Source organism: Ceratotherium simum, chromosome 27 (genome assembly GCF_057802395.1).
Source record: "Ceratotherium simum simum isolate JZ-2026a chromosome 27, ASM5780239v1, whole genome shotgun sequence".
Taxonomy (NCBI): Eukaryota; Metazoa; Chordata; class Mammalia; order Perissodactyla; family Rhinocerotidae; genus Ceratotherium; species Ceratotherium simum.
Window position 1 is genome coordinate 22661441 of NC_141926.1, and position 22875 is coordinate 22684315.

Sequence of the window (22875 nt, forward strand, 5' to 3'; positions counted from 1 at the left end):
CAACACAATCAGAAACTGGAGAAAAATGCTAGGACAATGGAGTTGGATCTCCCTCTTGCTGTTCTTAGGATCTCTGACACTACTTCCATGAGCAGAATCCTATGACATCATTACAGAAACGTAACCCAGTTGACTGAGGTACCCTAACTGACAGCTAACAATTACCAGAAGCATGGTCAGCTCACAGTTGGCCACAGACCAAAGACACGGAAATAAACCCACCCAAGAGAAGACCTCACCAGTTAAGCCCAATCCAAATTGCCAAACTGAGAGAATCTTGATCAAAACCAATGGTTGTTGTTTTAAGCCACTAAATTTTGGGGGTAGTTTGTTATGTAACCTTAGACCATTGACATGGAAATGGGTACCTAGAAGTTAGGTGCTATTTTAACATAACCTAAAATGAGTGACGTTGTCTTTGCTATAAGGTGGCAAAATATTGAAGTGACTGCCATAGTAAGCAGGTAAAATGTCAACTACTAATACATAGTGGTGGAACAACTAGAAAACCATTTGCCTCTGAAACATGGAAGATAAAAAATGGACCACCGAGTCTAGGCAATGACATCTCCAGACAAAATGTTCAAGAGGTAGGCTGGTTGCTTTTAAATACATCTATCTGGGGGCCGGCCTGGTGGCTTAGCGGTTAAGTGCACACGCTCCACTGCTGGCGGCCTGGGTTCGGATCCCGGGCGTGCACCGACGCACTGCTTCTCTGGCCATGCTGAGGCCGCGTCCCACATACAGCAAAAGGATGTGCAACTATGACATACAACTATCTACTGGGGTTTTGGGGGAGAAAAAAAAAAAAGGAGGAGGATTGGCAACAGATGTTAGCTCAGAGCCAGTCTTCCTCAGCAAAAAGAGGAGGATTAGCATGGATGGTAGCTCAGGGCTGATCTTCCTCACACACACACACACACACACACACACAAAAATATATATATATATATATATATATATAAATACATCTATCTGATAAAGTACAAAAAAGGAGATAAGCTAAGGTAAGTAGTGACCAGTTAGCAAGTAAGATTTTAAGGGAATATAGAGGGGATAGGGCATGACTGGTTGAAAAATAAAATTCTTTCTTCTGTCCAGTTTATCTAGCCTGAAGATTGTTATGGCTGAATCGTGTCGCCTCCAAATTGACATGTTGAAGTCCTAACCCCCAGTACCTCAGAATGTGACTGAATTTGACGATAGGGTCTTTAAAGAGGTAATTAAGTTCAAATGAAGGCATTGTGATGGGCACTAATCCAATATGACTGGTATCCCTATAAAAAGGGGACATTTAAATACAGACAGGTATAGAGAGAAAACCATGTGAAGAAATAGGGAAAAGATGGCTATCTACAAACCAAGGAGAGAGCCTCAGAAGAAATCAACCCTCCTGACATCTTAATCTTAGATTTTTAGCCTCCAGGAGTGTGAGAAAATCAATTTCTGTTGTTTAGACCACCCAGTCTGTGGTGCATCCTTATGGCAGCTCTAGCAAACTAATATAAAGATAAATAAATAAATAAAAGATTCTTAGAGCAAAATATAATCTAGAGGAGCACATCTAATCAATGGCTTGGCTGTGAGATCCTTTGTTAGGACTTCCAAAAGAAGAAAATCGGTGCTTCTTAGTTACTCTCAATCAGAGGGTAACTCTCTAGAGCTCTTGAGAGATTTGATCCACTGCAGCCTAAATCACCAGTGTACCAGTCAGTAAATCTGGAAAAAGAGGAAATTCTCCAAAAGGATTTTCAATGTGGCCTTTGAGTTACAGAATCTTAGAATTCAAATTAATAAAAACCCCACCAAGTTTTCAATGGGGTTATGCAACAAACATATTAACAGTCTCTATTAAAAGATAGTGAGACTATTCAAAATCCAAAAATCCTCTTAAATTGCTCTAAGGGACTGTTTTCCAATGACCTCTCCAGAAATAGCTAAGGAGAGTGAAAAAGAAAAGACATGTTAGAGATTAGAACCAGGAACTGTGAAAAAAATATGGAGAGTCACTCCCTGGAAACAGAATAGGGTCTGGTCAAGGAGCATCTTTTTCCCTGAATAGACAGCTATGACTTATTTGCCCAATTTGATTTCAGAATTGCTATGGGTCAGAGAATGCGTATGGTTCTTTTTTTTTTCTTCTCCTCAAATAGGAGCATTTCCTGTGGTTGTTCTATTTTTGTATCACCATCATAAATTGAATTTGCATAGAGCAGGTAACATGTCTTTTCAATGTGGTGTCTTATTCACTTTCATTATAACAGTGTGTTATGAGATTCAGGACTTGAAGCCTGATGCTTTGATTAAATGAGAATTTTGGTGGTGTTGTGAGAGAGTGAGTATACTTCACATGTGGCAGACAGGTAAATCCTTGGTGCTAGAGGCAGACTAAGCTAGATTTTTGCAGTATTAGCCCCCAGTTTATTAATGGCTTTTGTATCTTCTATGTGGGTTGAGCCCTGACATGTTGATTACAGGCTTTTCCATCTCATGTGATTTGGACAATGAGACAATAGGAAACACAGCATAAGCAAAGACTTGAGCATTGCTTGTGTGTTGGGGCTTGTCCTATCTCTTGATGTTCTTAAAACCTGCCCCATGACGACTATGTGATGAAAACTGCGGTAATTTGCTAGATGAAAAGAGAACATTGGTCCAGTAACTCTTGTCGTTTCAGCCAAACCTAGAAATTGAGCCCTTTCATTAACCAGCACCTTACCACTTGTATGTGAGCCCAGCTGAGATAGACGCCAAATTGCCAAACCACAAAATTGTAAATGAATTAATTAATTAATGTTATTTCAAGGCACTAAATTTTGGTGGGATACATCATAGGTAAGGGAGAAGAGGTGATCAAATTTGAAGGAGAGATGATATAAAGCACTTTTCTTATTTATTAAATAAATTATTTTTATTAAATTGAATAATGTATTATTTTTAATTGGGGAAAGCAAAAATGTAAGTGGGAAAATAAGCTTTATTCTGAAAAAAAATTGGGCAAAGTAAACATTTGTCTTCATAATACATCTTGAGTGTCATTAAAGATTAAATTAGCATTGTAATAAACTCCTTAAAATAATCTGTTTTAAATATAGTTAGTTTAAAAGCATTTCTTTGTATAACATCATCTTAAAAATGATAAAATCCATTTTCTTAAGGAGGTTTAAAATATTACATATCATTGTGAAAAGATTTTATTAAGTCAAAAAATATATTCAGGAAGAGTGCAGAAGATATATTCTATTCAAAGCTCTGCATTTAAACTGTCTATATTTGTTCATCTGTAAATGAGGTGATTGAAGTAGATTTTCAATGTTTATTCTTGGACGTAATATTTTATGATTTTAAATACCTTTAAGGTATTTGTATTCAGTCACATGATAAAATGTGCCATCAAAAACTAGGAGACTTATAAGGAATTTTACAACAAACGTCATTAAAATAGCATAATTGTTCTTTAACATTCTTATTGGCTTTTTTCTCTACATACAAAAGGACTCACTGGTAATTTATTATTTCTTTTATATCTAATCCATTCTAATATAACAGAAAATATCTATTCTTCAGAACATCAAAATAAATCCTATTTTCCTAGCATTATATTTCTTATATCTTTTTTTAAATTAAATGATCAAATCATGTTTATCTTAAGTATATTAGAATGTTAAAAAAGAAACATTGTAAGTAAATATACCATATTAGCTTATGGAAAACAAGTATATTCAAACAACCGCTAAGTATTCATTCATGGTTGGTAAATAACTTTGTAAAACAAATTAACAGAAAAATAGGCTGTAGGGAGAGATAATCATTTCTACTTGTTTCAGTTTTTAATTAACCACAATAATGGTAAAAGAGCTCTTCACCCTTATTATTGTAGTACCTCCCCACCCACACAATCACACGTGCACAAATATACATAGACACACACAAAGCCAAGTGAACGATAAGAATAATTAACCAAGTCTAAGACAGTTTAATTAATGTGCCTATGTCTCAGCACCACCTCTGAAAATTAATCAATAGATGGATCCACAGTGTGACTTGTTCCTTGATATTTTCTTTAAAGGGACAAACCATGAAAGTCCACTTACCTTCTGTTCTACTCTATGTCTCATTAATTTGGTTGCACAATGGATATATCCCCATACTTTCTATAAAGATGTACTTCTATATATCTATGTTTAGTTAACTTGAATAAATATTTAATGTTCCTGTGCACTTAAAAAGAAATAGGCCAACTTGAAATAAATCCTAAACAATTCTGTCCTGTTCTTTAAAAGAAGTGTCTAAATGTGAAGTTCAAAAAATGCACATTGTTATGTGTGCATAACCATTTACAATAGATATTACATCTATGCTGTCTCTTATTTTCACTTTATGGATAAGATCCTAGGATCCTAGAGAAGGTTGCCCAACTCTAGATAAGATCCAAGGTTATCCATCTCGTAATTGGCAGGACTAGGTCTGTTCATGGCTTTCTGAATCAGTTTGTATTGCCCGTTTTCTCTATGTAATGGGAACAATATAGATATATATGACATTTGCCTACCAAATTAAATAAGCAGAATTTTCAAGCTAGAAAGATGCAATACTAATAATGCATTAATTTGCAATATTTCCTTGTTTGTAATGAGTCCATCTAGGAACTCATTTGTATTTCACACTCAAATACAAGTATTTTATTTGCATAACTTTTCATTTGTAAAACGATTTTCACAACTCATTTCTTCATTCTCTTTAAGGCATCTGACACATCTTGATGTCCTAACACAAAGCTGTGATTAACTGATACTGCTAATTACAGAGAGGTAAGTGATAGATATTTTCTAGGCATGGGTCTTACGAAGCCTCTCAGATTATACTACAGAGTCCCATTTATTTAACCTATATGTGAAGATTTATTTTTACTGATTCCCAGTTAAAATTCGTATAAAGAATCACAAGGAGAACAGACCTAAAATTCCCAATGACTTTTGTGAAAATTTTGTGACCATTGGTTTTAGATCTTAAATTAGTTCCCTCTGTAAAAGGGACTCAATCACCAGAGCTCTATCCAGATAATAACAGCCATCATTCATACAGTGATTACTGTGTTCCTAGTAGTAAATACGATTGTGACAAGACATGACTCACTGCCTTCCAAATATCAGTTCTCTCCTTCCTCCCTGTCTGATTTGGTTTAGGAAGGACCATGGACTCATCTAAAACTATTCACATGCCTGGCTGTATCACAGATAATGGTGCGTTTGCTGTGTGCACAGTTCTGGTTGAGGAGCTAAATGGTTTCTGAGAGAGCTTTTGCCTTCCTGATACGGGCACTTTTGTCTCTTTCTCCAACATGAAGATGCTATAGCCATCCTGAAATCATGAGTTAATGATCCTAAGTACGAAAGTGAACCGAGAAAGATGAAAAATGGAGCTAGAGCCCAATTTTATAGTGTTTGTAGCATTTCACAGTGTCTGTAGGGTTTTCTGTTATTTGTAGCTAATTAATAGAGCTGGGGATACGTTGCTACATTTATCCTCACAATCACAAGATGAATTAGATATTATATTACCAGTAATTTGCATATTAAAAAAAGGAATAAGTCAAAGAAAAGTTAATTAATGGTTCAAGTTGCCCCCAAGAAGTGCCAGAAATGGAAATTTTATATGTTTTTATATATTTATACAGAAATACATAAACATATTTATAAATGTATTATATTTATGTATAAATTTATATACACACACACATAAACACACACACACATAACATTATGATTCCAAACGCAAGTCAACTGATTTCCACAGGTTTTTCTCCATTTGTGTCCCAAAAAGAAGAAAAAGCTTTGTGGTCTTTAATGCAAAGGATATGTGAAAGCAAGAGGTTAGGAGAATCATAGAATTGTATGATTATAGAACTAGGAAATACAAACTCTAGGCAGGGCCAAATAACATAAAGAGAAAAATCAAACAAACATCCAAGAGAGCTGACATGAGAAGGTTTATGCTTAAATGTCTGTGTGCCCCTTCCTCCTAACTAGCTCACAAATTGGAAAGTATATAGAGTTGGTAGCACCACAGGCTCAGAAGCTAGATTGGCTTTGTTTTAATTCTATCCTACAGAGTATCCTCTCGATTTAACCTCAGTAAGTTACACACTACTTAATCACTTTCGCTCTCAGATTCCTCATACGTAAAATGGAAATAATTAGAATATCCACCACATGGCTGTTGGGAAGAGTAAAATGAGCCCACATATGTAAAGAGGACATATTAAAACCTATACAATTATTATAGATTGAAAATTTTCATTTATCTATATATTTCACAACATATTCTACAAAACTCTAGGATTTCTAATGTTAACAAATGCTGCAATTAAAAAGAAATTAAAAAGAATTCTGGGGCAAAACGAAGACAGAAATTTAAGAAGAAACAAAGTTAAGTATGTGTAGTTTATGGTGTTGCCCCCAAATGATTTGATTGCACATTTGTTTTTATGCTATTGGAGACATCAAGGAGCACAGGTATTTCTTCAGAAAGTAAAGGTTCATTGAATGGGAGAATATGGTAAAAAGTACTGTAAGGAATGTTTCCAAGTATGTAACAGAACACAATGTTGGTCAAATTATTCTTCCCAAGGTCCCCTTTCAAAGGAAGATAGAGTACTTCTCTACAAGGCTCCCAAAAATGTTTAAGAATGAATCTTTCCTGCCTTGTATGAACTGAAATTGTGGTAACAGTGCAGGAAATGTTTGATTTACCTCCATGTAAAGTGTTTTAGCTCTATTTTAAACATTAACTGTCAAAGCATGTATTATTTGGTTGGATGTCAATTTCAAAATGAATGCCTAAGTTACTCAAATGAACAATTCAAGCATATTGTTTGAATAACAAGAGCTTTAAAAACAATCAAGTTCAGGACAAAGGCATTGTTTTAATCATTTATTTCATCAAGTCATCCATTGTCTCAGAGAGGGAGCCAATTAAATGTGAAGTAGCCATTTGGCAGGCAGAAAATTAAGTTTATGAATGTGTTACTGAACCAGGTGGGCTCGCCTCCTGGTGAGTTAAATAAGACTCTACACCAGTGGAAGTTGTCTCAAAGCAAAGTATATTTGCAGCAAACAAGAGGCCATGAGGAATAATTTGCAAAATCATGGCGTCCCAGAACAAAGGGAAGGAGGAACTTTTATTTAGTTAGGGAATGAGTATTCAAAAGGGAGAGGTAAGTACACTGCAGTTTATGGTAATGAGGCTTAATCTCCAATTAAGGAGACCTTCAAATTAAAAATAAGGTAATGTCATGGGTGTCATGGGTGCAGCTCTTGTAGGGAGGCTTGGTTAGCTTCAGGATGGCTACTGGTTATCTTCTTAACATGACAACAGTTAAATGCTTCCAAACTCACCCTTGAGTCCCTAGGGGCTCTAGTCAGTAACAAATGCATTTTACAGTATTTATTTTTGATTATAACAAAACATGAGTTTTTTTAAAAAAATAGGCTGGGAGATCACTTATGATTTTCAGTATCAAAATCCATGTTAAATATTTCTAGAGAAAAAATTTCTCTAAAAACTTAAAAAGATTATAAAATTAAAAAAAAATGAAGTTCATTTAAATTTCTGCATGGCATGATTTTTTTTTCTGTTCTGCCAATTTAAATAATGTAAAATAAATAATATAAGGAATAAAAATTAAGATTTCCCTCCAAATGATGCACTACAAGTTATTATCAATTGGTTTTATGTAGCTTTGGTCTTCATAATGGATCATTAGATAAATTTGCATTGAATTCAATTTATAATCACACACATTCTCATTTGTTTTTAGCATCACTTACAAGCCTTCAAATCAGTGCAGATTCACGTTACACCCATTTACTAGGTGTGTGAGAGTAGTAACTATAATTATACCATCAACAAAAGATCATTATAACATATTTATATAACTTAATATAATGTAAAGATTCTATACTCTTAATTCCAAAATGGGTTTCCAGAATCCTAGAGATCCATGAATATAGCAACTCTTCAAGCTACTCAATATTTCTGTATTAAAACAATCCAATGAAGATGTTTACTAAACAAGACTTCTGATCAGTTTGTGATAATTGATGAAATTACACTGAAATGTAAAATTCTAACCAAAAGCAAATAAAAAACAAACTTGCAATTTCAGTGTACAGATATATAATATATATCCTAATTCATTGGAAAAGAATAATTTGATTATTCTTAAATTCTGAAGTAAAATTTGTGATTATTTGGTACCTTAAGAAAGAATGGATTTAGATTAGTTTTCATAACTATTGTGAAGTTTTCTGAACTCAAGAAATAATCATATTTAAAATTGCTAACTTTCTGGGAAAAAAGTAATTTTATTTTTCCCCCAAATGGCAGGGTATGTATCAGCAATTTCTGAAAGCTTAAACTGCAACAGTTAGTAAAAAAATTACCTGTGACATTTTCTCTGAGTCAGGGTTTTTCAGCTATAAAATACTTACCTGTCAGTGCTATGACATTGGAAATGGTTTACCCTAGGGGAAAGAGCAAAGAAATTGTTATCTTTTTGAAAACCTTAAGACTAATCTTAAAGATATCCTTGTTACCTCAGAACACATCATTGTGTGAAATTTAAACAAAAGGTGAAAGTCGCATTTTACCAGTGTGGCTTCCTTTGGATAAAAATGTAACTATGAAACACTGATTCTATATATCAATACCATCCCAGTTGATGGTGAGTTAAGCTTTCAAATTTAGTTGATTATCCTATTAAAACCAAAGACCATCAGAAACATATTGAAAAGTAATTGGATTATTGAGCTTGATGCAGCAAGAGAGGATGCTCTGTGAGGAACTCTGGGCAACACTACAAGGTTTAGTGGCAAGGAGTTGTAATCTTTAAAGAAGGCAAGTTTCTGTAGAACCAGATTGCCAGTGGTTTTATTTGGAACACACCAGTGTGAAAGATCTGGTTTTAAGAGTTCAAGCTTAGATACTCCATGACACTGTAGGGGGAAGAGGGAGTATCTCCCTCTGCCCTTTTTTTTAAGGTTCTTATGGCTGGTCAAATAATTAACAAGACAGGTTAGCAGGAGAAAATAATACCAAGTTTAATAACATGTATACATGGGAGAAAGCAGGGACACTGCGTTTCTCAACACAATAGCAGAAATTCTCGTCTTAAATACCATGTTCAGCCAATGACAAAGGAGGATTTTGGGGGTGGGGGGAGTCAGTTACAGGAGATTACCACTAAAGCACAGTAAACAAGAGTAAGGTTATTATGCAGCTTTAAGGCCTCACCTTCCACATTGATAAGCCTCTAGAAATGAGGCCATCCCCCTCTCTTCTCAAAACAGAGAGGGAGATACCTTTACAAATGGAGATTTCCCTTATAAATGTAAATGATTGTCTGGCAACTCCTCGCAGGGTCATCCAGAGAATGTGGCCAGAGAGACAGAACTTCTGATAAGAGGGGCTTGTTGGTGCCTTTTCTATTGTAACCTCTATCCTACATTATCTTTACAGCCATCATGATAGATCTGTTCCAGGAAGGAGTTACTATGTCAAATTCTTTAGGCAGTTAGTGGGGGAGGTCAAAGGTCCCTAGAGAAAACAACCAAGGTAAAGAGATAGATTTCAGGGTGGCCAAATCTTGATCTCCCACAATACACATCATGAATTACTTTGTTTTGGTTTATCTCTTTTGAGAGTCAGGATGTAGTTCAATTTGAAAATTGTGGTTTTTAATTTAATCCTCGGTTACCTTTCACAGTCTTGTTGGCTGCAGATCCGCTTTTGACTTTTTCCTGCCACCATCTTCCATAATTCTTTAACCTAAGCTGAAGGATAGATCATTATCTTTTGAAGCCCGGACAAATCCAGATCTGCACTGCAATGCAATGTTCATAATCATGTACCATGTCTTTAATGGATGTTGTTTTGACTATTATCAGCACCTGCCCTTATTTTTCTTTCCATTGGAGGGTCATATGTTGAATTATCTGACTTGATAGCAGTTGCTTGTCACTCAAACAAGGATTATTATTTAAGTTTGAAACATGGTACATATGTCCTATAATCTGCTTAGATCTTCTTTATATTCAAGTGATGTTTAATTTGATATCAGTTGTTTCTTGCCAGTATCTGAAGAAATAGGCCCAATCTCATGATTGCCAACCGTAAGGGTCTTGGCAGTTCCATGAGTAAAGGACAGGTATGTCAGCTGATATTACAGAACCTTGAAGTAGTAGATGAAATGGTATAAAGGGCAAACAACAATGAGGAAAAATAGAGAAGTGATCTGAGTCTTTTCTCAATGACCTTGGGTGAAGCAGTCTACCTCACCCACTGTTTGTTCCCCCTCGCCAAAGATCTAGGGTTAGTTGTCTATGTTTGTGAAACGTTAGCTTCTAGAGATTTCCTAGAAAAAATTGAGCTTATAGGTTCTAATATTTACAAAATTTCCAATTTTTATTGGAGAATGTTATTTTAGCATAGAAACACGTTTTCCAGGATCAATCCCTTAGAGTTTTACTGTTCAAATGTTAGCATTCCTTGATAAGGTTCTCTCCATTGAATTTCAAGTTCATTTTTTCTTAGAGTTATTTCCAAAGGACTCAACGGCCAAGTCAAAGACCATGTAAGAGCTGATTAGGCTTGTGAAGGAAGGTGATCCATACCTCTTGATAAGTGGTAAGTCTGAACAGCTTTAGGTATTTAATTGCTAACCACTTTGTCAGAATGGAGAACTGAATCCTCTACTGAAGTATCACATAATTTATAAGATTAAACCTCTAGACATTTAATCTATTGCACAAACTAAACTATGAATGTCCCTAATTTATAAGCATATTTAATCCGGAGTATTTTTAGATAGTATTGAACCTGACTTTGCATACAAAATTGATTATGTTTCATTTAGCCAAAGGACATGTTTTAACTAACCTTTGGTTAAGTTTTCCTTTAACTGAAGGACACAATCATTGCAACATAGTTATATTCATGTGTTTTATATATACATAAATGATCTTGCATTTTCTGTTTCAGTGTGTTGGGGTTTTTCCCTTTCTTTTATCATAAGTTAGTAAAATAAAGGAATCCTCAAAATACCGTCTGTTTTTTTGAGATAATTAAAACTTGGAGAATGCCAAGCAATTTTAATCATTCTTGATACCATTCTTTTTATAAATTAAAGTGACAAAACTTTATTTTGTCTAATATCTATTCAGGAAACTCAAAGATTTTTGGATGTGAAAGATGTACTGACATTTTCATTATTCTGCATTTAGGGCTTGAATCTGGGAAAGGCAAAATCAAGACGGATAGTAGTAGGGGCCGGCCCGGTGGCGCAAGCGGTTAAGTGCGCGCGCTCCGCTGCGGCCCGGGGTTCGCTGGTTCGGATCCCGGGCGCGCACCGACGCACTGCTTGGCAAGCCATGCTGTGGCGGCGTCCCATATAAAGTGGAGGAAGATGGGCACAGATGTTAGCCCAGGGCCATCTTCCTCAGCAAAAAAAAAAGAGGAGGATTGGCGGATGTTAGCACAGGGCTGATCTCCTCACAAAAAAAAAAATAAAAATAAAAAAATAAAAAAAATAAAAAAATAAAAAAGACGGATAGTAGTCAGAGGAGATATGCTTAAGGCAAAAGTTACAATGTGATACTTTTAAAACACAGCTGTAAATGACAATGACTGCTAGAAAATGTAACTTTAAAATAAGGAACTTTTATAAAAAATTAATTTAAATTATATAAAAAAGCAGAAAGTGTTAATAGCACATTTCAGTGATTAAAAGAACTGCTTCTCCCTGGGTACAGAATGACTTGTTCATTTTTAACAGGAAAAAAACCCAGTTTTACACTTTTTCATTACCATCCATACTCACTATTTAAAGTATTTATAAGCCTTTCTTCCTTATGAAAAACTCATCACAATTAACTATATTTTTAATTTAACACATTTAATTGCACCTTGCAAACTCAGTATTTGCAGGTATTACAAAAGTAAGCAAATTAGTACACTTCCTTTCAGATATTATACCTTAATATACACTTTCCAATATATCTTTTAATGTCTTCTTTCATATTCTAGAACAATGAAGACATTTCTTACTTTAAGAAAATCATTTCTCATTTTTTAATGAACAAAAATAAGAAACATTCATTATTCTATTATTATAATGTTCATTTTTACTTTCCTTTAAATAAGAATATATGCATTAACATAACTTGAAGTTACTTACACATCTGTCCACACAAAGAAAGAGATAAACTCAGGGAAGCTCAAAATTTTCAAAGAAAGATGAATTTATTACAGAATAGCAGAGGAATTACAATTCAGGAAAGGCATGCTATAGCAAGCTACAGGTGAGTTCACTGAGGATTTGGAATAGGCTGTATTTATGGGCAAGGACCATAAGGAGGGGAGAGTTCAGTCAGAGTCTGTTAAAATCAAAAAGACACTGGCTCTGAAAATTCCCCAAGCAGAGAAAACCAGTCCAGTCATATAAACAAAGCTCAATTCAGCTTATTGTATGAGACCAGCACAACCTGGGTCATTTCTTGTTCACACCTCTGGAAACCATAAGAAAAATTTTCCAAGGCTTATGTAAGGCAACCCCCAGACAACTCCTTATCATTTAAGAAAATTCCAATAGTATCAGTTTTTCTGTAGATCAAGCATATAAGGGAAATTAGTCTATCAGTCCTTAAGTTTTATTTTTCTGAGAGCACGTGCATGAGATTTTCCATTTTATATCCTCCAGTTCCATTTTAGATTGAAATTCTTTCACACATTCATTTCATATAATGTATTAAATGAGAGTACAGGAATATAAAAATTATGTTGTCCAAATATCCAAAAGTAAATTATCAATTAATATAATATTAGTTAAAGGTCTTAAAGTTAGCTAAATATCTTGAAATTACTATTTAAGGTGACATTAAGTCCTACTTGTTTGTAGTGTTATATGAATTTATTTTTTTAAATGTTGCTATTCTAAGTCATTTGCATTTTAATATAAATTTTAAGAATCACCTTGCCAAGTTCCAACACTTCTGCTGTAATTTTGATTGAGAAGCATTAACTCTTTAGGTCTATTTGGGAACATATGACATCTTAATGAATTTGAGTCTTCCAATCTTAAAACAAGGCATATCTCTAAATATTTACTCTTCTATAATATTCTTCAGCAATATTTTGCAATTTTCAGTGTACAGGTCTCGCGAATGTTTTATTAAATTCATCTCAAAATAGTCCATGCTCTTGGAGATTCTATTTTAAATGCAATTGAATTATTAATTTTGTTTTTAGATTGCTTATTGCTACTTTATAGAAATGCAATCAATTTGTATATATGAATGTGCATCCAATCACTTGCTTAATTCACTCATTAGTTCTGGTAGCTTATCTAACTAGATTTCTCAGGATTCTACATAAATGATAATGTTCTTTGAGGATAGGGACAGTTTTGGTTAAACCTTTCCAATAGTTTTGCCTTTGATTTGCACTGGATAAGAACTCTAGAATAGTGAGAAATGAAGTGGTGAGAGTTGTACTACTTCTTGTTCCCAATCTTAGGATTTCAACATTAGTCTCATTAGTCAACAATGAGTCTTTCAACATTAAGTACAATATTAGCAGGTTTTTCACGGGTGTCCTTTATGTGGTTGAAGAAAGTCCCTTTTATTCTTAGTGTTCTCAAATTTTTACCACGAATGAGTTTTGAATTTTTCAAATACATGTTTTCTCATCTTTTTTCTTGATCAGTTTAGACAGTTTTGTAACTTTTATTGATCCTTTCATAAAACCTGTGATATAAGTATTGGAAGCTGTAAGTTTATATTTAAGCATGTTTTAGCTCCCTCCTGTTAATTTTGATATATCAAGTTTTCATTGTCATTCAGTTCAATATTTTCTACTTTCCCTTGTGATTTCTTCATTTACCCTTAAGTTGCCAAGAAGTGAATTGTTTAATTTTTAAATATTCAGGACTTTTCTTTAGATGTTGTTAGCATATATAATTTCATTGTAATCAAGGAACATATTCTGAAATATTTTACTGTTATGAAATCTATTGAGCCTTGTCTTATGGCCCACGATGGACTTTTATAGTGAACATTTTATGTGCATTTTTTAAAAAGTGTAATCAGCTGTAATTGGGTGTTGTGTTACATATGTCAAGTTATTTAAATTTTCTGTAATGTTTCTGAATTTTTGTCCGATTATTGTATCCGTATTTGGGATGAGGTATGAAAACCTTCATCTAAGTTTGCATATTTTTCCCTTTAATTCTGTCATTTTTCTTCATACACTTTGAAGTGTTTATTAGGTGCACACACGTTTATAACTGTTATATATTCCTAATGTATTGACACTTTTATTGTGATTAAGTGCCTTTCTCTGTCTCTCTTACTACTTCTACCTTAATGACAATTTTTCCTGATGTTAATAAAGCCATTCCAGCTATGATATGATTCATAGTTAATGGTATATCTTTTTCCTTTCTTCTGCTTTCACCCTATTTGTGACATTTATTTAGTGTTTGTGTGCATCTTACAGACAGCATATAGTTGAGTCTTGTTCTTTTTGGGTTCTGATAATCTCTGCCTTTAACATAATGTTTATTCTGTTTACACTTAATGAAATCTGTGACATGGCAGTATTTAAGTTTGTCATTTGCCTATTTGCTTTCAATTTATTTTATCTGTTTTTGTTTGTTTGCTCATTTGTTTGTTTCAACTGTCTCCTTTCTTAGTTTTTATTACTTGAATATTTTATTTGTATTCTATTTTGATTTGTTCCTTGGTTTTGTTTTAGCTTATTATTATTTAGTCATTACTCTAAAAATTACAAATTTAATGGGAGGCAATATTATTATATTTAATGTATTACTTTGGTTTAAAATGGGAAACTTGATAATTTATAATTTTATTTATAAACCACCTTTATTCTGTGCTCTTATATCACATATATTAATTCTACAAATGTTATAAACCCCACAACAAGTTGCTATAATTTTTGCCTTAAACAGCCATATGGCTTTTAAAGAATTTAATGACAGCAAAGACGAATCTGTGTGTTCATGCATACTTTCTAGTTTACCCACATATTTACTACTTCTTTGGCTCTTCATTCTTTCATTCTCCACCATAGATTCATGGTGCCAATCAGTGTCCTTTCCCTTCAGCTTGAAGATCTTCTGTCATTTCTTGTAGGCCAGGTATGCTTGCTACAAAACCTCTCAGGTTTTATCTGAAAATTTCTATAATTTTCTTCATTTTTTATGGATAGTTTCAGTGGATATAAAATTTTTGTTTGCAGCTTGTTGTTCTAATGCCTCTGGTCTCTATTCTTACTGTTGTGTATGCCATCTCCAAACTGCTGTTGAGACAATCTAGTGAATTTTTCAATTTTGTTAGTGTATATTTCAACTATAGTGCTTCCATTTTTTATAGTTTATATTTCTTTATTGACGTTGCCTATCTGTAACTCTTTAAGACTGTTTTTCTTTTAATCATTTGACCACATTTTTCCTTCATTTTTTGAATGTGTTTATAATAACTGCTTTGGTATTTTTGTTAAATCAAATACCTGTTCCTGCGCAGACGTGTTTTCCACTGATGTCATTTTTTTTTTCCCTAGATCATGGATCACATTTTCCTAATTTTTTGCCTGTCTGGTAATTTTTGGTTGAAAACTGGCCATTGTGAATAATATATTTCTGACAGTCTGGTTTACATTATGTTCTTCAGAGCATTTTTTGTTGTTCTTACAACTTCCAGAGGCAAATATACCTTTTTAGCCTTCGTCCTGATGCTCCTCTCTGTGTATGTGTAGTTTGGCTACATAGTCAAGGATTGGACAGAGTATATGCTCAGTAATTCCCTTGCTTATAGAGAGTCCACATAATTTTTGGCTCCTCTCCCAGTATCAGGTTCTGTCTTCTAGCACATCAATAGATCAAGGTCTCAGCTTTCAGTCCCCTGAGCTGAACACTAACTGGGGACCCATTCAGTTTAAAATAACAACAAAGACCCACCGGTATTACCAGGTACCACTCTGTCAGTGGCAATTTCTTGTCTGGTCCTACTTTTTGCCCTGAGCCCCTGGCAACCACTCTGTGTGTGTACTTTAGTGGCCATATATGGATGTAGGCAGAGTTTATATTCAGAATTTGGATATCATGTCTTCTGAAAGGTGTCTCATTTCTAGACTTTTACTTTTTCAGCTGCTTTTCATCCTCAAACTATGTTCTCTGCTGACTCTTGCTAGTTAGGCTGTGATTTTTTGCCGTTCTGGTGATTATGGTCAAAGTACCCTGAGGCAAGTAAACCACAGACAGACCATTCTTGTTGCAATATTTCAAGAGAAACTCTTCTCTGTTTTTAGTCTGCTTTAGGGACATTTATTAATATTTTTAAATATGTTTTATATTTATACTCAGATTTCATAATTATGATCTGTAGGAGGGTTCATGTAACCACTTTACTCTCTTTTGTTTTGCTACAACTGACATTGACTCTTTCTAACATTTGGGGAAAAAACCCTATAAAATTAGCTCAGCAATTCTCTAGACTGAACTCTCCATATTCTAATAGGTCAACCAACAACTACAAAACTAATATTTTGTTTATATTCTATGTAAACAAATATAGATTCCTTATAAATCTGAGCCCCTTAATTGTCTATCTTTTTATCTCAATACACTTAATTTCACAAGGATGCTCTGAAATTAGTTTTGAGTGTCACAAATAGTTCTATATTTTTTAATTTTGCATTTCAAATATCACTTGACCTATTTTGACTTCATGCTTTTTGGTTCTTGATTTCCGCTTATTCCACTTATTTTATGTAATAAGTTTTTGTTAATTTATTAATACACATTGTTCATGCTTCTTCATTACTTCCCAAGAAACAGATAATTTTACTTACTTATCATCCTTACACTATACAACCAGAGGAAGGAATAATTGAAAATTTCTGTCCTGAGACACGAGCCAGAGAGGGCAATCGTCTACAGAAAGTAGATGAAATTCCATCCATATTACCCATGAATATTGGAAAGAAGGAATCACTTGGCCCAGTCCTGTTTCCATCATATAGATTCATTCATACTTTGGTTTCTAACATGCCAGATATCTTCCACACGTTCTGGTTTCTTGACAGGGAAAATCCTTAATCTTAGAATAGGAAGAAAGGAAAGACTTTTCAAGCACTTTCCTGTGGTGTCATCAATTTTTTTCTTCCTCACTGTGCTATTTTCTAGAGAATCATTACTCAAATTCTCTTTCCAAACACACATCACAAATGTAGATTTCAGATTCAGTGGTCAGCTGAATATCAATGATTGCTTGGGATATTTATTGAAAAACAAAACAAAATAAAACAAAAAACAATTATTGATCCATACAAGAGCATCTTTATTCAGTGTTCAAGTATTTGAAGAGCAGAACCCAAGAAACTAGAGTTCCAGGGAGGTGAAATTACTTGTTCTACATCACAAGATTATAGGATTTATTTAGTAGAAGAGTCAAAAGAGTTTCCAGATATCTGCATGAACTACATCAAGTTGTTGATTTTCTCAGTGCTACATTACATCTCATTAGAGACCACTGCTCACAATTTTATGCTTTACTTTTTAAACAACAACAAAATGAATGGGTGCTTCTAACCAGCAAAACATTCCAGAAACTAGGATTGACTTTTGAAATGTATATTTCAAATAGTTCAGCTTTATCTGCATAACTCCCTCCTTTTTCACACACACACAAAATCTTATTTTTATATATCCAGATGAAAAACGCCGTATATAACACATGGTCCATTGTTAATAACATCATATAGCCTGAAATTAAAGTGGCAGTCAATGTATGTTACCAAATTATACAACTAAACACATTTAAAATGAAAATATGTAGTAATGAAATAAAATAGTTTATTCTGTGATGACACAAGATAAACAATATTGATTCAAAAGCTAAAGAATAGTGTGTACATTTTGTTTTATACTTGCACTCTTTTTCTGTAACACTAGCTGATAATAAAATAATAATAATAATGATATATTTATAAAGCACCTTATAATTTTATACGGATTGCCTTAATTAATGAAATTTCTTTGCAAGGAAAATTAATACTAAATTAAGGGTCTAAACATAGCCTAAATATTTAGCTTGAAAATTAATACTTTATGCGGTCTTAAATTACCTTATAAAATCCATATTGGCAAGTTACAAGCAACACCTTATTTAATGGAAATGAACCAGTGACATACTATTTTCTATGCTATTCATTTTCTAGGGTGATTTACTTCTAATGTATAACCACAGATATTATTTTTCATAGAATTACAGAGGGACTCTTAAGATGCATTAACCTAAAGTGAACTAATCAAGCTTTACCATCTCTAATTTATGTGAAGCAATTCATCTTCTTGAATATTTTACAGTCGCTGCTGTTCAGTACGCATTATCTAATTGTGCCTACCAGATGCAGAAAAGGATAAAGCGTATGCTGAAGATAAAAACCGTGTATTATACTAATTGTAATCTAATTTTTAAACTATAACAAAACCAGAGATCTTCACATAAGAAAGTCTGATTTAAACTTGTTTCCTGAGCATGTTATATATTTTAAAATAATGGATATAACTGATTTGGGAAATATAATTTCAAGGCCTTGGGGTCCCTGTTAACAGAAACCGTATCATTTAGAATAATTTTCAGCATGAAAAAACATTTGCGGAAAAAATTATAAAAGAAATAAATCAGATTTAAATTACCCAAAATTGCAAAGCTGTAATTTTGTGTGCTCACATCTTTTATTCTTCTCCAGCTCTGACAGAGTAATCTCCTGATAATATTTTAATAGATAGATTTCTAAGCCAGTTTGGAGCAGAAAGTCAAAATTCATTTTGTGAATCAGATGCATTATAGTTTAAACCCTTGGAGCCTTTAATTATTCTCTTTTTGCTAAAAATCTGCATTTTTCCTTTTTGTTTCCATTTCATTATGGTATTAAAAGGGAAACTCTGGATAAGCCACTATTTGTATGAATACTAACTTACCCAGAAAGTATTTTTACGTTTAAATAAAATTCATTAGGTACTTTGGAAACAACAATAAAATCTTTTTTACTGGGCATGCACTCTTCCTTGATAATTTTACATTTGTTCTAAAATTTTGATTTGGAAAACTACAAAACTCACTAATTAACAATATCATTTGTATAACAAAATACTTTGACATGTAATTCTGTTATTAATGTGTTTTCACGTTGTTTACTCTTATGTTTTGCAATTTTGTATACATTCTTTTTACCTTTTTTTCTAGTCTAGCAAATTCTATAACACTATATGGACTTTGAAGCACAGTAGAAGAGGAACATTCTTATTTCATGTAATGAAAGATATTTGATACTTCTTATCTTACTTTCCCTGTCTTTATCAATGGCTCCACTAAATGGTCCATGATAGAACCTGAGGATTATTTTTAGCTCTTTCTTCTCATTTATTCCTAGCATCAAATTGGTTACCAAATCTTGCAGATCCCAGCTCTTTAATAAATAAAAAACTCAAAGTCTCTTTTTCATTTCTACTGCTATTGCCTTGGTCCTAACCCTCATCACTTTATCCTGCATGACTGCAATAGCTATTCATCTCTTCTGGCCTCTAGTCTTGTCACCATCCATGAATTCCTCTATATTGCTGCCAAAGGTAATTCTAAAATGCACCTACAACCATCTCACTTCATTGATATCATCTTGATGAATCTTATTAGCACCTTATTATATTCAGGTCAAAAGTCCAAACCCTTTACCTATTACACAACAACCTTCACATTTTACCCTGTACCTGATTTCGTAGCCTTATCTTCTGTCAGGTTCTCAGGTGTACTCAGGACTCTAACCACATTAATAATTTCTTGTCGTGTTTCTTATTTGCTTTAAGGAATTGAGAGCCCTCTGCTATATTCGCATAGAATATGCTAAAGAAATGTTAAATGAAATTATTGTCAAAATACTTATTCAAAATTACCCTTTGAAATAAATGTGTTTAGTATTTTTTTTCCCTGATTACAAACTTCTGTCCCATGTCTACTTCACTTTTCTGTAGTAAAGGGTTGGTTATTTATGGTTCTTCCACTGGAGCATTGATGTTGCAAGAGCCATAAATCCAGATGGATAGGAAGCATCATGAGCACAGACTCAGCATCACAAGACACAGAACAGGATTTAAACAAAGAAAATATCATGGTAGAAGCATGGGGTCAGATCTGTCCAATAACAGAGTGAAGAAAGAAGCAAAGTCAAAGGAATTAGTTATTATATCCAGAAGATATAGCAAACATATCAGCAGGTGTATTATTGTGCTAGGGCTGCCACAGCAAAATACCACAGACTATGTGGTCTCAACAACAGAGATGTTTTTCTCACAGTTCTGGAGGCTAAAAGTCCAAGATCAAGGTTTTGGCAAGATGGGGGTTCTCCTGAGGACTCTCTCTTTGGCTTGAGGATGGCCATCTTCTTGCTACATCCTTACACACCATTTTCTCTGTGTGCACACATCCCTGGTGTCTTTTCCTGTTCTTATAAGGAAACCAGGTCTGTTAGATTAGGACGCCACCCTTGTGACCTCATTTAACCTTAATTAAATTAAACCTTAACCTTTTAAAAGCCCAAATATAGTCCAAATATAGTCACATGGGGAGTTAGGGCTTCAACATGTGAATGTGTGGGGAGACATAACTTAGTCTATAACAGTAGGTTATGGTAGAGAGTACAATATGTTCTAGAACATTCTCAATTATTATCTGGCTCAGTGATCTTAGTCAAGTACTTCTTGTATTTGATATCAATTTCTTCAATTATAAATAAGAGGCTCGAACCAGATCATTTCCCAACTCCTTTCACTTGCAAGGATTAAATTAGAAATTAGAATTGGTTGAAGCATAAGAATTTAAGCTTTATTTATTCATTTATTTCCTTTTGTGAGTAGCATCTTAAAGCTGGGCATCTAAGCTTTAGATGTTCTCTCTGTGGTAAATGGTCAAGCTTCTATAGGACTAAAAGCATCTCTCTTTCACTATGGACTGCTATTGAGACATCTGCCTCAATGGACGGAGTTGGCACAGATCTAATACCAGCGAGCCTGTGTTGGTTTAGTGACTGCATAGTAAGCATTATCATTTAAATCCATTGCTCATGATATTCTGTCGTTGTATAAATATTCCAAGAAAATCTTAGATTTCAAGAGAACATTACAATAAAATGTTAGAACATAAACATCTGCTGGTGCATTGACAAATATCCATAAATTTATTTATGTTATGGGTTTAAGACTTGGAAATTGTGTTTAATAAGACAACAATTATTCAAAGAAAAATGTCCCTATGCTCAAGACATTGAGAAATCTGAAATAATGAAATATGCATTAATCAAAGAGGTACACATTGTGATGTTCACATGTGATAAAATAATTTTCACTTTGGAAAATAATTCAGACTCATTTACAGTGTACATTCCCTTATGGCATGTAAATTTTTTTCAGGAATTTTATATACACATAATTTATCACGAACTTATCTGTTAAGTAAAGTGAAACATGTTTCTACTGTTACAAATTTCCCTGTGAGGGCTTGACAGGGTTTTTGCTATAAATCACTTTTTAATGTAAGTAATCACTAAATAATTTAAATACTTTTTGGATTTTAACAATCAGAGAATATTCAGTGCACATATCATTTTGTTAATGAGAGTATTGATGGAATAAGCTATTATACTGTTAATAACTGCAGTAATTCTCACAGGAGACAAACTGATTTTATACAACATAGGCTATTTTATTTGTATAATTATGAATTTATATCTTTCAAAGGTTAAGTATATTGTCTAAGTATGACAGTTTTTCATGTAAATATTTCTATATATTTCATCTTTAAAATTGCTTTGCGTTATATGCGCTGACTTACCTGACTCTTTGCTGTTATAGTTGGAAAGCATGCAATTTACTTTAAAAACTACAAATGTGATGGCACAGATGGATGCTTTAATTTCCTAAGCTGTATAATTAATCAAGACTTTTCCAATTACATTGTTAACTGGTTAACATAAACATTGTTAAATTCTTTTCTAAATCTTAATCACTATTTATCTGGCCAATACACATATGGCATACAGGAAAATTTGCATCACACATATGCTGAATAGTTGATAAACAGTAGTTGTAAAAATTAGTAACCATAATTTTGAAGTCAATTTTCTTTTTGGTTTTTGTTTGTTTGTTTTATTTCTCTCTGTTTTGTTTCTTTTGTAAGCCAATACCATTATACCAAAATACTAAAATGCCTCTGTCTTACTTTAGGAATTCTGTGATATTAATATTTTATGTGTTATGTTACAGATCTGTTTTATACAGTTGCTTTACTTCCTGCTATTGCTAAGAATAAGGGTTAATAGTTAAACTTTAGGACGAGAAAACTGTCTTTGAAGCCCTGCTGCTCTATTAAGTTACTCTTTTGCATCTTTAGGCAAGTTATACGCTACAGGCATATCTCATTTTATTGAATTTTGCTTTATTGTGCTTCACAGATATTGTGTTTTTTACAAATTAAAATTCTGTGGCAAACCTGCTTCAAACAAATCTATCAGTGCCATTTTTCCAACCGCATTTGCTCCCTTTGTGTCCTTGTGTCATATTTTGGTAACTCTTGCAACATTTCAAACGTTGTAATTATTATTATATTTGTTATGGTGACCTGTGATCAGTGATCTCTGATGTTATTGTTGTAATTGTCTTGGGGTGCCACCAACTGTACCCATATAAGACAATGAACTTACACTGATAAACGTCATGTGTGTTCTGACTGCTCTACCAATTAGCTG

The 22875-nt window shown here is 33.5% G+C and overlaps 1 long non-coding RNA gene across 2 annotated transcripts in view; it reads left to right on the forward strand.

Annotated features, from left to right (window-relative positions):
- Positions 1-22875, forward strand: part of LOC147913446 (uncharacterized) — a 106913-nt gene that overhangs the window by 53487 nt on the left and 30551 nt on the right. For both annotated transcript variants that reach the window (XR_015548671.1, XR_015548672.1), the window contains exons 2-3: positions 4746-4811; positions 10594-10686. This is a non-coding gene — a long non-coding RNA (uncharacterized LOC147913446). The remainder of the gene's footprint in view (positions 1-4745; positions 4812-10593; positions 10687-22875) is intronic.